General features: G+C 50.9%; 1 long non-coding RNA gene across 4 annotated transcripts in view; it reads left to right on the top strand.

Moving 5' to 3' along the window:
* The window catches only part of LOC140400061 (uncharacterized), a 66771-nt gene that overhangs the window by 9956 nt on the left and 42584 nt on the right, over positions 1 to 14231 (top strand). The gene's annotated exons all lie outside the window — the stretch shown is intronic.

Here is a 14231-nt window from a genome sequence, read left to right as displayed (position 1 = left end):
GGTACAGATTCAGCAATGTGTAAGTATCCATTTGCACTTTTTTGTAACTTTGTTGGATTAAAATGTATCAGAAACACTTTAACCTCACAAGTTGTGAACCTTTGGTGCAAGTAAAAAGTCAGATAGTACAGCTGATTTAAAAATACAGAATTATTCGTAAGTTTCTACTGAGACAAGTCAGAAAACAAGATATTGGGGGAATGTCCAATTCACATAACAAGCATATCTTTCGGGACTTGTGGGAGGAACCCGGAGCATCCGGACTAAACCCACACAGACACAGGGAAAACGTGCGGACTCTGCACAGGCAGCGACCCAAGCGGGAATCAAACCTTGGAACCTGGCACTGTGAAGCAATCCCCTGATTTACACAATCCCCTGGTTTACATCCCCCTGCTTTATACACTCCCCGGCTTTATACACTCCCCTGCTTCATACACCCCCCTGCTTTATACACTCCCCTGCTTTATACACTCCCCTGCTTTATACACTCCCCTGCTTTATACACTCCCTTGCTTGATACACCCCCTGCTTGATACAACCCCCTGCTTGATACACCCCCCTGCTTTATACACTCCCCTGCTTTATACACTCCCCTGCTTTATACACCCCCTGCTTTATACATCCCCCTGCTTTAAACACCCCCTGCTTTAAACACCCCCTGCTTTATACACCCCCTGCTTTATACACCACCCTGCTTTATACACCCCCCCCTGCTTTATACACCCCCCTTGCTTTATACACCCCCCTGCTTTATACACTCCCCTGCTTTATGCACCCCCCTCCTTTCATCCCCCTGCTTTATACACCCCCCTGCTTTATACACCCCCCTGCTTTATACACACCCCCTGCTTTATACACCCCCCCCCTGCTTCATACACCCCCCTGCTTCATACACACCCCTGCTTTACACGCCCCCCTCCACACACCCCCCACCCCACCCCCACACACCCACAACCCCCCCAACCACACACCCCCACACCCCCTCCACCCCCCCTCAATACTCCCCCCTCCACACACATCCCCCCTCCACACACCCCCCCTCAAACCCCCCCACACCCCCTCCACACCCCCCCCCTCCACACCCCCCCTCCACCCCCCCTCCACACACACCCCCTCCACACCCCCCACACACCCCTCCCCCACACCCCCACAGCCCCTCCCCTCCCACACTCCCCCCCCCCCCCCCCCCCCGCTTCCCCCCACCCTCCACAACCCACCCCCTCCACACCCCCCCCCCCGGCTTGGTATATCCCCCTGCTCTATACATCCCCCTGCTCTATGCACTCCCCTGCTTTACGCACTCCCCTGCTTTACGCACTCCCCTGCTTTACGCACTCCCCTGCTTTACGCACTCCCCTGCTTTACGCACTCCCCTGCTTTACGCACTCCCCTGCTTTACGCACTCCCCTGCTTTACGCACTCCCCTGCTTTACGCACTCCCCTGCTTTACGCACTCCCCTGCTTTACGCACTCCCCTGCTTTACGCACTCCCCTGCTTTACGCACTCCCCTGCTTTACGCACTCCCCTGCTTTACGCACTCCCCTGCTTTACGCACTCCCCTGCTTTACGCACTCCCCTGCTTTACGCACTCCCCTGCTTTACGCACTCCCCTGCTTTACGCACTCCCCTGCTTTACGCACTCCCCTGCTTTACGCACTCCCCTGCTTTACGCACTCCCCTGCTTTACGCACTCCCCTGCTTTACGCACTCCCCTGCTTTACGCACTCCCCTGCATTACGCACTCCCCTGCTTTACGCACTCCCCTGCTTTACGCACTCCCCTGCTTTACGCACTCCCCTGCTTTACGCACTCCCCTGCTTTACGCACTCCCCTGCTTTACGCACTCCCCTGCTTTACGCACTCCCCTGCTTTACGCACTCCCCTGCTTCACGCACTCCCCGGCTTCACGCACTCCCCGGCTTCACGCACTCCCCGGCTTTACGCACTCCCCGGCTTTACGCACTCCCCGGCTTTACGCACTCCCCGGCTTTACGCACTCCCCGGCTTTACGCACTCCCCGGCTTTACGCACTCGTCTGCTTTACGCACTCGTCTGCTTTACGCACTCGTCTGCTTTACGCACTCCCCTGCTTTACACACTCCCCGGCTTTACACACTCCCCTGCTTTACACACTCCCCTGCTTCATACATCCCCTGCTTTAGCGTATAAAGGGTGTATTAGCTGGGCTGGTTTAGCACACTGGGCTAAATCGCTGGTTTTTAAAGCAGACCAAGGCAGGCCAGCAGCACGGTTCGATACCCGTACCAGCCCCCCCCGAACAGGCGCCGGAATGTGGCGACTAGGGGCTTTTCACAGTAACTGCATTTGAAGCCTACTTGTGACAATAAGCGATTTTCATTTCATTTATGCACTCCCCTGCTTGAACCACTTTCAATCGTTTAGAAGCTCCACTGGTTTCCACACTTTCTTGTTGCGCACATCCCTCTGTTTTCACATTTTAAAAAACAAAAAAAATTGCCGTTCGTTTTCATTTATTGTCCAGAAACAAAGGCTTCTTCTTCGCTTTCTCTAATAACAGTCTGTCGCCATCTGGCTCAGCAAACAATCCTCCCTATTCCCCCCCCACCCAGCTCCTCTCTCCCTGACCCCCCCCCCCCCGCCCAGCTCCCCTCTCCCTGACCCCCCCCCCCCCACCCCCGCGCAGCTCCCCTCTCCCTGACCCCACCCGCCCCCCCCCCCCCCCCCGGCCCAGCTCCCCTCTCCCTGACCCCCCCCACCCAGCACCCCTCTCCCTGACCCCACCCGCCCCCCCCCCTGGCCCAGCTCCCCTTTCCCTGACCCCCCCCCACCCAGCACCCCCTCCCTGATTCCCCCCCCCGCCCAGCTCCCCTCTCCCTGACCCCCCCCCGCCCAGCTCCCCTCTCCCTGACCCCCCCCCGCCCAGCTCCCCTCTCTCTGACCCTCCCCCCCCCCCCACCCAGCTCCCCTCTCCCTGACCCCCCCGCCCAGCTCCCCTCTCCCTGACCCCCCCCCCACCCTGCTCCCCTCTCCCTGACCCCCCCGCCCAGCTCCCCCCCCACAGCTCCCCTCCCCCTGACCCCCCCACCCCCCCCATCCAGCTCCCCTCTCCCTAACCCCCCCCGCCCAACTCCCCTCTCCCTGACCCCCCCCCGTCCAGCTCCCCTCTCCCTAACCCCCCCCCGCCCAACTCCCCTCTCCCTGACCCCCCCCCTCCGTCCAGCTCCCCTCCCCCCGCCAAGCTCCCCTCTCCCTGACCCCGCTCCCCCCCCCAGCTACCCCCCCCCCGCCCAGCTCCCCTCTCCCTGACCCCCCCCGCCCAACTCCCCTCTCCCTGACCCTCCCCCCCCCCCCCCAGCTCCCCTCTCCCTGACCCCCCCGCCCAGCTCCCCCTCCCTGACCCCCCCCCCCCGCCCAGCTCCCCTCTCCCTGACACCCCGCCCCGATGGTCTCCTTTTTAAAAATAATTGATTGAAAATACAGTTTTGTCCAGGTTGTGGATACAGGTATATACCTGACAAAACAAAACACAGACTCCAGGAAATATACCCAGACGGGAGGGGTCTTTCCTCCCCTCTCTTCTTTCCTTTTCACTAATCATCTAACTGGGCAATTGTTCGTTTCCCCTTCCCAGTTTTCTTTGCGTTCTCTCACCGTGCTGTGGTTGCTCCTACTGTCGTCTTCCCCTGTGCTCTGCACCCCCCCCCCCCCTCGCCCGTTTTAGTTTCCTTCTCTTCCCCCTTCTGGCTACCCCTTTTTGTCCCTTTTCCCCCCTTCACTGCTGCCCCCATTCTTTCTTGCTGGCTGGCTTTTGTTACATCACCTTCCCCCCCACCCCGGTCCTCCCTCGGTTTCCTCTTTCTGTCTCGTCCTGGCTATTTCTCCCGGGCTACTCGCTATTTATTCATGTGTTGGCCACAAACCGGTCTCGGAGCAGTCGGGTGAATGGCTCCCATGTTTTGTGGAAGCGCTCTTCCGACCAAGGATGGTGAATTTGATATTCTCCATTTGGAGAAATTCCGATCGGCCGGGAAGCCAGTCGGCAGTTTTAGGTGGTGCTGCTGATCGCCAGCCGAGCAAAATTCTACGGCGGCCGATCAGGGAGGTAAAGGCATCCGCCCTCCTCCCCATGAAGAGATCTGGCTGGTCTGATACCCCAGAGACTGCCACTTTCGGGCATGTCTTCACTCTCATCCCTAACACTTTGGACATTGCCTCGAAGAAGGCTGTCCAGTACCCACCAAGTCTGGGCAAGACCAGAACATGTGGGCGTGGTTGGCCAGGCCTCCTTGGCAGGTTTCACATCTATCCCCCACCTCTGGGAAGAACCTGATCATTCGGGTTCTGGTCAAGTGGGCTCTGTGTACCACTTTTAGCTGCGTTAGGGTGAGCCTCGGAGGGAGAGTTGACCCTGTGCAGTGCGTCGCTCCAGAATCCCCACCCTATTTCGAACCCCAAGTCGTCTTCCCATTTCCTCCTTGTCGTTCGTACATGTCACTACAGTTCCCTCTGCCTAGGATGTCTGCGCCCAGCAGCTCTTCCAATAGTGTGTGTCATGGTGGTCGTGGTTATGTCCTTGTCTCCTTCCTTGAGGAAGTTTTGTCGCTGCAGGTATCTGAGTTTGTTGCCTTTAGCTGGTTGGAATCGCTGCGTCAGTTCTTCCAGTGTTGTGACCCTACCGTCAGTGTATCGGTCCCTGACTGTCAATGTCCCCCACATCCTGTCTCCACCTTTTGAAGGTGGCGTCGGTGAGTGCTGGTGTGTACCTGTGGTTATTGCAGATGGGGGCTTTGTCGGATATTTTGGTCAGTCCGAATTGCTGCCGTAGTTGGTTCCACGTCTGGAGGTGGCTATCACCACTGGGCTGCTGGAGTGTTTCTTGGGAGAGCCGCCTTGGTGAGGGCCCGGGGGGAGGTCCCCTTGAGGGGGTCTCCTCTGCGTGCATCCACTTGGCTTCTGCCTCCTTTGTCCATCCCATCTCTCTTGGATTGGATTGGATTTGTTTATTGTCACGTGTACCGAGGTACAGTGAAAAGTATTTTTCTGCGAGCAGCTCAACAGATCATTAAATACATGGGAAGAAAAGGGAATAAAAGAAAATACATAATTGGGCAACACAACATATACAATGTAACTACATAAGCACTGGCATCTTATGAAGCATACAGGGTGTAGTGTTAATGAGGTCAGTCCATAAGAGGGTCATTTAGCAGTCTGGTGACAGTGGGGAAGAAGCTGTTTTTGAGTCTGTTTGTGCATGTTCTCAGACTTCTGTATCTCCTGCCCGATGGAAGAAGTTGGAAGAATGAGTAAGCCGGGTGGGAGGGATCTTTGATTATACTGCCCGCTTTCCCCAGGCAGCGGGAGGTTTAGATGGAGTCAATGGATGGGAGGCAGGTTCATGTGATGGACTGGGCGGTGTTCACGACTCTCTGAAGTTTCTTGCGGTCCTGGGCCGAGCAGTTGCCATACCAGGCTGTGATGCAGCCTGATAGGATGCTTTCTATGGTGCATCTGTAAAAGTTGGTAAGAGTCAATGTGGACATGCCGAATTTCCTTAGTTTCCTGAGGAAGTATAGGGGCTGTTGTGCTTTCTTGGTGGTAGTGTCGATGTGGGTGGACCAGGACAGATTTCTGCAGATGTGCACCCCTAGGAATTTGAAACTGCTAACCATCTCCACCTCGGCCCCGTTGATGCTGACAGGGGTGTGTACAGTACTTTGCTTCCTGAAGTCAATTACCAGCTCTTTAGTTTTGCTGGCATTGAGGGAGAGTTTGTTGTCGCTACACCACTCCACTCGGTTCTCTATCTCCCGCCTGTATTCGGACTCATCGTTATTCGAGATCCGGCCCACTATGGTCGTGTCATCAGCAAACTTGTAGATGGAGTTGGAACCAAGTTTTACCACGCAGTCGTGTGTTTACAGGGAGTAGAGTAGGGTGCTAAGTACGCAGCCTTGTGGGGCGCCGGTGTTGAGGACTATTGTGGAGGAGGTGTTGTTGTTCATTCTTACTGATTGTGGTCTGTTGGTAAGAAAATAGAGTATCCAGTTGCAGAGTGGGGAGCCAAGTCCTAGGTTTTGGAGCTTTGATATGAGCTTGGCTGGGATTATGGTGTTGAAGGCGGAGCTGTTGTTGAAGGCGGAGCTGTAGTCAATAAATAGGAGTCTAATGTAGGAGTCCTTGTTTTTGAGATGCTCTAGGGATAGGGAGTGTAGGGCCAGGGAAATGGTGTCTGATGTGGACCGGTTGCAGCGGTATGCGAATTGCAGTGGATAAAGGCGTTCTGGGAGTCTGGAGGTGATGCGCTTCATGATCAACCTCTCGAAGCACTTCATTACGACTGAAGTCAGGGCCACTGGTCGGTAGTCATTGAGGCACGTTGCCTGGTTCTTCTTTGGTACCGGTATGATGGTGGTCTTCTTGAAGCAGGTGGGGACCTCGGAGTGGAGTAGGGACAGGTTAAAGATGTCCGTGAATACCTCTGTCAGCTGCTCCATGCAGGCTCTGAGTGCACGACCAGGGATCCCGTCTGGACCCGTCACCTTCCGAGGGTTCACTTTCAGGAAGGCCAATCTGACTTCGGAAGCTGTGATGGTGGGTATGGGTGAATTATGGGCTGCTGGGGCACTCGCCAGCGGATTGTTGGTTACCTGCTCGAACCGAGCATAGAATGCATTAAGTTCATCGGGGAGGGGTGCGCTGCTGCCAGAGATACTGTTCGGCTTCGCTTTGTAGCCCGTTATATTGTTTAGTCCTTGCCACAGCCGCCGAGAGTCTGTCTGACTCTAGCTTGGTTTGATCTTCTCTCTTGGCATTCCGTATGGCTTTGCGGAGGTCGTACCTGGATTTCTTGTATAGGTCAGGGTCGTCTACCTTGAACGCCTCAGATCTGTCCTTCAGTAGGGAGTCAGTCTCGCGATTGAGCCATGGTTTCCGGCTGGGGAACGCACGTACTGCTTTCTTTGGCATGCAGTCGTCCACACATTTGCTGATGAAGTCTGTGACGGTGGTGGCACACTCATTTAAGTTGGGCGCTGAGTTCTTAAATATGGACCAGTCCACTGTCTCTAAGAGCTCTTCTGTCTCCTCGGACCAGCACTGCACAACCTTCTTAGCTGGATTCTCCCGCTTGAGTTTCTGCTTGTATGCCGGGAGTGTTGATCTCCAAATTTCTTTCCCTGTCAGTCTGGCCTCAATAAAAGTTGAGACGGATTCGCACGTAAACAGAAGTTATTTATTTAGCTTGCAAGCTTGAAACATCTTACAGAAATGTAACAGGACATCCAGCCTCTTACACTCCAGAAAACGACTGACTAAAAGACAAAGGGATCTCTGCAAAATCAGTTCAAATGGTATCAAGTTTCACATACTCGACGGACATAGGTCAGCCTAGGTCCCTCCTGACCTGTTTAATCTATTCTGATTGGCTCACTTCCAATCCCTTTCTCTGGCCCCTATCAATGCAGCATCACTCTCATAGACACACCTCTTCCTGCTTTTTCCATGCGGTCTCAAATTCCTTTGTCCCTAACTGCAAGAATCAAAGTGGCTTATTTCTACATTACATTAACTAGTAACTCTAAAGTAACTATTTTATATCACATTCGTCATTCCCTCCTTTTATCATTCCATGATAACCGAACTATCCAATCTATAGCTACGGTTCCTCATCTAAAAAGATCCGTCGCTGCATTTCCAATTCCTGTCTTAGCCCCCCTTCATCTGCCTCACCCTCATGGATTTTAACAGTTAAATTTTTTTTCTCGGTGATTGGGGCGGTGATCTGATCTAGTGCACCCCGCATTCTACCCATCACACATTTAAGGATGGCCAGGCCCACAAAGATGCAGCCGATAGCTACCACTAGATACATGGCCATATTTATCAACCAGTCCTTCCATCCTCCAGATCCCCAGTTACCCCAAGAGTCAGGATCCTGCATCCCGTCCAAGTGATCCCGTATGCGATCCATAAATTTAGTAATGTTAGCGGTCAAGTCCTGAACACCCATGATCCACTTGCCCTGTACTATGGCGCATACCCCACCCTCACGGGCCAGAAGATAGTCAAGAGCATACCGGTTCTGCATTGCAAACAACCGTAGCTGAGACAACTCCTTGGTTATTGCCCCGAGGGCTCCCAAGGTTTCATTTCCCAAGATGGTAAGGCCGCAAATAAAATAATTCCGATCACTAACAGCCAAGGAACTCCCCACACCTCCCAGTGTCAATACGCTCAGAATGCCCCACCCGGCTGAGTGGCCCCGGTTGGGTGCAAGAACCTGAGGTTTTTTCCAGTTCTCGCAAAATTCAGCAGAGACTGCCCGGCGTGCTAACTGATTATGCAGGTTCCACGCCGAAGGGCAGGGGACTGTGGTAGGGACCAGAGTCCCTATAGCAATTCGGCGGGGAAATGGGGTGACAAAACGTTGGTCGCCGTACCATTAAATAAAAAGTAGTATCCTTGTTCCGTGTGGAGACTAGCATCACAATCAGCATATCGGTTGCGTAAGGACCTCCCAGTAGCCCAGTTTATCCAACTTTGAAATGCCCATTCGGGCCGCCCAGCAATGCAGAAAGACCTATTCCCAACAGTGATATGAGAGACATTCGCCCAGCCACAAAGGAGCTGGAGGCCAGCGTTCAATGGAACGCAAGTGATGTTGTAACAAACGCATTGGCCAGACGCCTGGGTGATATGGCACCTCCTGTCCGTACAGGTGGGAAACAGACATGTTATATTTGTGTCCACCTCTACCAGCAAACAGCCATATCCTTCACTGCTGAAGCAATTCTCGTACGACCGGGAATCCCTATTGGGAGTGAAGTGGCTAGGTATGTATGCCCTCCACCGTCGCAGCCTATCGTACTGTGAATGGGAATTATCCCGAGGGAGGGGAAGGCAAATAGCCGGTGGTGCTGAATCCGGATCGTAAGGAAGAGTGACGTGCTCGGGCAATGGCTCGGAACGCTGACAATGAACCACCGTTTGGGGAGTGCCCCAAAGCGGTGAAACAGAAAATAACCTAGACACCGCTGCGGGGTTTGGGTAGCAGACAACCCGTCCCTGGCCATACAGACGGTGGTAAATCTGGTAGAAGAGATTCATACTACCCGGGTTTTCCTCAGTTTGGCCTTTAATTAACTTAAGTGCATCTCCCGGTAACCTACGTTCTAGCTGTACTTCCCTTCTCACACGCCCCGTCCTCTCTCTAGTCCCTTTCTCTTTCTCATGGTCTCTTCCTACACTCTTCTGACAGCCTGATGTTACATTTATTGTACCACTTTTAACACATCCAAAATCAAATTTACATGTATTCCAAAAACAAGGCAATGTCCATATAATGTTCCCTTCCCATCGCCGGGGCCGGTGCAGCTGCTTCATGACTCCCGCATTCTCCTTAACTTTGATGACCTTCCATGAGTCGATACCATGTCCTCGTATATGGGGGCAGTGAAGAACATCACCTTTGCATCGGTGATGTATCCTTGTAGATTGGTTGGGGCTACACAGATACATAATATTCCCCTTTTCCATGTCCATCGCCAATAACACGCCAAGCGAAGTGAGGCGAAATATCAGACAGACGATGCGTAGCCACTCCATCATGCTCCACACCTGTAAAATAGCACTGGAGAAGGGAGGCAGGTTAGTATCCGACCTTTTACAGTAGTGGAGATGGACTCAATTTACAGTGATGTAGGTGGACCCAAGCACTTCGCCCCTCCACTTTAACTGCTGTGGGGGTGGTAAGGAGAACTTGGAAGGGCCCGTCCCATCGCGGCTCCGACCCCTTCCTAGTCCAATTTTTTGACCATGACATAACTACCGGGCTGGACTGAAAGTGAGCTAGGTACTGGGGCAATGGCTGGTGAGCCGCACGGACTGGGCCATGGAGTTCCTTGAGCACTTGCGTAAAGGCTAGAACGTAGGTGGTCATTTCTTCAGTCATCTGATGAAACTGAACCCATCTGGGAACCTGCAGGCTCCAAGGAATTCTAAGAGGCCTGCCATAAAGAATCTCGGCGGGAGAGAGCCGGGCTGGTCCCGCAGGTGTAACCCGCAGCTGGAAGAGGGCAACGGGGAGCAACTTAAGCCATGTCAGTCCCGTGTCTGCTCTTAATTTAGCCAATTTAGTTTTGAGGGTCTGATTGTGTCTCTCAACCACCCCGGCTGCCTGCGGTCTGTAAGCACAGTGTAACTGCTGGCGTATGCCCAACTGGGAGCAAAACTCCTTGTTAATTTGTCCAATAAAATGAGGCCCATTATCAGAACTTAACTGAGCTGGTATACCGTACCGGGGAATGATTTCCCTCATCAAGACTTTAACCACAGTAACAGCTTTACTATAGATAGTCGGATACGCCTCAACCCATCTGCTGAACACATCCACAATGACCAAAACATATTTATAACATTGACACCTTTCCAACTCAATGTAATCCATTTGGAGCGTCTCAAAGGGACCACTGGGCAACGGGGTTTGCCCCTTCCCACAAGGGATACCTTTTCCGGTGTTATATTGCTGACAAATCAAACACCGATTACTGATACTTTGGGCCAACCCCTGCATTTTAGGGTGCCACCAAGTGTCCAGCAACAAATCACTAGTCCCTCGAGCCCCACAATGAGTTGCAAAGTGTACACATTCGATGACCCATAAAGCCAGTACATCAGACATACAAGTCTGATGTGCAGGCGTGGTCCATAAAGAGGAAACAGAATCATATGTACAACCTAACCATTTCCAGATTTGTTTATCACTCTCAGGAGCGTCCTCCTGTAACCTTATGACGTCTGGCATTGGCTTGTCAGAAGCAGACACATTCATAGTAGATCGTTTAGTCTGACTTAACATTTTAGGCACCATCACTTGCTGAATTTGTGCGGCTGTGCGCGCTGCACAATCTGCTCGTTCATTACCAACGTCAACTGGGGTTGTACCATTCGTGTGGGCAGCGCATTTAATAACGGAAATCTGCGCTGGCAGAAGGAGGGCCTGCAGTAGGTCATTAACTAAACCCCGGTGGGATATTTGACCACACATAATCATGTCAGGTTGTTCTGACGAAATGTCACTCAAATCGCCCCTTATTGTGGTAGTTTCCTGAATCAAGGCTAAACAGTCGTGGCCAGGTGCGTCTTCATGGACAGGGGGACCACTAAGAAAACAGGCTGGATTGATAGTGGTACAGTGTTTAAATGTCAGACGTGGATTGTTCAAAAGGTATATCTCATACCTATTCTGACGAGCTGCGGTAAGATGCTGACCATTCGCCCCATATCCCTGGCATGGTACTGGTCATGGACCTGACGTGTAATATGAGGGCTTACCGAAGCTGACTGTGGCCATAAATGTGGTGATATTGTAACAAAATCGGCTGTACCTTCTTTTCCCGTGACTGTGGCTGTAACCTTGACTGGCCATTCGGTCTCAAGTAATGGCCGGTATTTGTCCTCCAACTCCCTGTTTCGTCCAGTTCTGTCATAGGCCAGGGTAACGTGATGGAGTGACTGTTCAATGTCTAACGTCCACCACTGGGGGGTGATAGAAATATAGCACTGTTGTCTCATCCTCCTCTTCGCTGATCCACCCACCCAAAGTCACTATATTGGAGCTCCTGCTGGTAAACTACCATTTCTGCCGCTTGTTGGGATCGCAGATCATCCTTTTTCATTACATACTCAGTCTTAACCTTTGTAACTGAGCCTCCTTCTTGGCCTACACCCTCCTTCCAGTAAAGTCTGACTGCCCTTGCCATCTGGGAAGGGTCGTTCTCTGTCCAATTCATGTTATTACATTTCACAGCAGTAACCACAGAAGGTGGTAGGCAATGCATTAACATAGCACAGTATTGAGGGGAATTCTGACCATTTTGATACAGCAAATCGCCTGACTGCCCCCGGTAGATTTCATTAAAACGCCCCAGACATTCCTATGGCTCGTCAATCTTCCTAGGTTTTAGGTCTAAGATAACAGAAAGATTTATGGGCCTTTGAAATGTGCTATTCAACGCATTCAAGATCTGTGTCCTTCTTTTCTCTATTTGCTCTCTTTTTTTTTAAAACTTAAAAATGTTTGAAAATTCAAATTGAATTACTGCAACTTGCAAGCTTAGCTCTGATCTCAACTCAGAACTAAATTTACAATTTGCTTAACACAAACTTGTATAACATTTACAACTTAATTATTTCTTTATCTTAACAATTTTTCTTTTAACAAGTTTTTTTTCTGTTACATACACATAAGTATTAGCAAAATCAACTATCATAAGTATTAGCAAAATCAATTATCATCTCCAGATTGACACTTTTTAAAATGGTGTCCATGATCTTCTTTAAGTTTCTATTAATCTCCAGATAAAATGAGATAAACCTTATTTCAAGTAAGTAAAATTTAAGATTCTGGCAATTTCAATCAATTGCTTTCGAAAATAATAACTTTTATCAAAGAGGTGGAGAAACCCACTGGTTTCCTTTAATTAATTCAAAACGTAACTTTGCTGGTGTTCACTGACTCAAAGGAAAGGTATCCGATTACACTGCAGACTGGTGCTGTTATCTCAAGGCCTGAGTGAGAAGCACTGTCTGTTTTCAACTCCGCCTGCTGCTGTTAACCCTTTGAGAGACTTCTGCTTCAACCTCACAATCTCAACTAGACCTCGGAACTTTACAGTCCAAGGAGACAATTTTAGCTTAATCAACTATATATTTAAAACACTCACACATAGAGTTGAACCATCTTCAGATTTAAAAACAGTTATACTGGACTGAACCTTCATTAATTAAGTCACATCAGCCTCTGAACCCTGATAATAGACTGAACCTTTATTATTTAAGTCACATCAGCCTCTGAACCCTGATAATAGACTGAACCTTTATTATTAAAGTCCCATCAGCCCAAAACCCTAACCCAAGCCGAAACAACAATATGAAATCCCATCAATTAAAGTGCTAATCCCCAGACTGACCTGTGATTTCGTCGAGGCGGTCTTTCTGTGCCAACCGCGAGTGACCAGACTAATCAGACGATAAGAAGAGGGGAACAATCAATGCTGGTCGTTTTCCATTTCTATATTGAGGGCCCTTTGTTCCTGTCCTCCTGTTCATAATCAGTCTAATTCTGATTTCGCAGTTGGATCAGGATCGCCCAGAGAAATCCCGGTTTTCGGCACCAAATGTTGATCTCCAAATTTCTTTCCCTGTCAGTCTGGCCTCAATAAAAGTTGAGACGGATTCGCACGTAAACAGAAGTTATTTATTTAGCTTGCAAGCTTGAATCATCTTACAGAAATGTAACAGGACATCCAGCCTCTTACACTCCAGAAAACGACTGACTAAAAGACAAAGGGATCTCTGCAAAATCAGTTCAAATGGTATCAAGTTTCACATACTCGACGGACATAGGTCAGCCTAGGTCCCTCCTGACCTGTTTAATCTATTCTGATTGGCTCACTTCCAATCCTTTTCTCTGGCCCCTATCAATGCAGCATCACTCTCATAGACACACCTCTTCCTGCTTTTTTCATGCGGTCTCAAATTCCTTTGTCCCTAACTGCAAGAATCAAAGTGGCTTATTTCTACATTACATTAACTAGTAACTCTAAAGTAACTATTTTATATCACATTCGTCAGGAGAAGGAGCACCGTCCTATGGTCTGATTTCCCAAAGTGCGGTCGGGGGATGGAACGGTAGGCACCCTTGATTTTTGAGTAGCAGTGGTCAAGAGTGTTGTCGCCTCTGGTGGGACAGGAGATGTGCTGGTGAAATTTTGGCAGTACACTCTTGAGGTTGGCCTTGTTGAAGTCTCCAGCCATGATGAACAAGGCCTCCGGGTATTCTGTTTCGTAGTTGTTTATTACTGTGTATAGTTCGTCCATCGCCTTCCTCACTACTGCCTGGGGTGGGATGCAGACCGCTGTGATAATGGCTGAAGTGAACTCACGTGGAAGATAATATGGGCGGCACTTCACGGTCAGGTATTCCAGGTCTGGGAGCAGTGGGTCGCCAGAGTCGTCACATCCAAGCACCAGGAGGAATTGATGAGGAGGCAAACCCCTCCACCCTTCGCTTTGCCTGATGATGCCGTGCGGTCCACCCGGTGAATTGAGAAGCCTTCAGGTTGTATGGCACAGTCCGGTGAGGCAGGGGTGAGCCATGTCTCTGTGAAACAGAGCACACAGCAGTCTCTTACTTCCCTCTGAGAGGTAAGTCTGGTGTTAAGTTCATCCAGCTTGTTTTCGA

The sequence above is a fragment of the Scyliorhinus torazame genome, chromosome 24 (assembly GCF_047496885.1).
Source record: "Scyliorhinus torazame isolate Kashiwa2021f chromosome 24, sScyTor2.1, whole genome shotgun sequence".
In the NCBI taxonomy this organism is placed as follows: Eukaryota; Metazoa; Chordata; class Chondrichthyes; order Carcharhiniformes; family Scyliorhinidae; genus Scyliorhinus; species Scyliorhinus torazame.
This window is presented reverse-complemented; position numbering and strand designations above follow the sequence as displayed.